The sequence below is a fragment of the Arachis hypogaea genome, chromosome 10 (genome assembly GCF_003086295.3).
Source record: "Arachis hypogaea cultivar Tifrunner chromosome 10, arahy.Tifrunner.gnm2.J5K5, whole genome shotgun sequence".
NCBI classification, from domain to species: domain Eukaryota; kingdom Viridiplantae; phylum Streptophyta; class Magnoliopsida; order Fabales; family Fabaceae; genus Arachis; species Arachis hypogaea.
The window spans coordinates 39,340,408-39,341,875 of NC_092045.1; the positions used below are offsets into that span (position 1 = coordinate 39,340,408).

The 1,468-nt window shown below is 41.8% G+C and overlaps 1 non-coding gene across 1 annotated transcript; it reads right to left on the minus strand.

Annotated features, from left to right (window-relative positions):
* Positions 1-1,163: 1,163 nt before the first annotated feature.
* On the minus strand, positions 1,164-1,267 carry LOC112719444 (small nucleolar RNA R71). Its single transcript, XR_003161745.1, has one exon. It is a non-coding gene; the product is annotated as a small nucleolar RNA R71 (small nucleolar RNA).
* Between the last annotated feature and the right edge of the window lie 201 nt (positions 1,268-1,468).

The window sequence follows — 1,468 nt, forward strand, 5'->3', positions numbered from 1 at the left end:
CCCCGATCCCTTTTTAATTTCAGCAATTTAGCTTCTCGCTCTTTAATTCATGCAATTTAAGATTCCGCAATTTCAATTTCTTGCCATTTACGTTTCCCGCCAATTTTACATTCCGCAATTCTCATCTAAATCTTGATTCCGCTCAACTAGAACACACTTCTAATCCGAATTGCTCACTCAACCAATCCTTGTGGGATTCGACCTCACTCTATTGTGAGTTTTTACTTGACGATAACCGGTGCACTTGCCGGAAGGAATTTTTGCCGATCGTGCAATTTCCTAAAATCGTAGCATCAAGTTTATGGCACCGTTGCCGGGGATTGGTTTTCGATTGACAATTCTCAAATTGGAAGTTAACTAGATTGAGCATTTTTCTTGTTTTGTTAATTCAGTTCAAGTTACTTGTTGAATTTTAATTTCTGCACTCTGTTACTTGCTTTCTTTCTTTATGCCTTTAAATTCAAGCAACTAACTCACTGACTCACTAACTATTTGAATTAATTCCTCAACTGCTCTAACCATACTCTTCCATTAACCAAGAGTATTTCACTTGTTTGTTGCCTGTGCTGTGTTCTTGTATGACAGGTAGGAGAGGAGAGACATCAACTCCTCCATATACCGAACCAGAGAGGACCCTTCATAAACTTAGAAGGGAAGCAAGAGGGAAGAGAGTACTGGGAGAAGAAGAATCTGAAGGAGAATCTGAGGACAATTTTGAGGAAGCTCTAGATCTCAACATGGATAGAGAAGTTCACAACCATGAGAGAGCTGATGGAAACAATGCCATTCCCGAGAGGAGGGTTCTTGGTTCATACATAAACCCAACCTCTGGGAATTGTGGTAGCAGCATTCAGAAACTACCCATTCAGGCCAACAATTTTGAACTCAAACCACAACTAATATCATTGGTGGAGAATCATTGTTCATTTGGTGGGAGTGCTAATGAAGATCCAAACCAACATCTCACAAAATTTCTGAGAATTTGCGACACTGTGAAGTCCAATGGAGTCCAGGAAGATGCCTATAAACTGCTCTTGTTCCCATTTTCACTTAGGGACAAGGCAGCTAAGTGGCTGGAATCATTCCCAAGGGGGAGCCTAACAACCTGGGATGAGGTGGAAAGCAAGTTTCTGGCACGTTTCTACCCCCCACAAAAGGTCAATAGGCTTCGATCTGAGGTTCAGACTTTTAGACAACAAGATGGTGAAACTCTCTACGAGGCATGGGAGAGGTTCAAGGATGTGACAAGGAAATGCCCACCAGACATGTTCCATGACTGGGTGCAATTGCATATTTTCTATGATGGACTTTCTTATGAATCAAGGAAGGCTGTAGACCATTCATCAGGAGGTTCATTGAACAGGAAAAAGACTGTGGAAGAAGCCATTGAAGTGATTGAGACAGTGGCTGAGAATGAGTACTACTATGCTTCAGAGAGACACAACACTAAGGGAGTCATGGAGCTGAA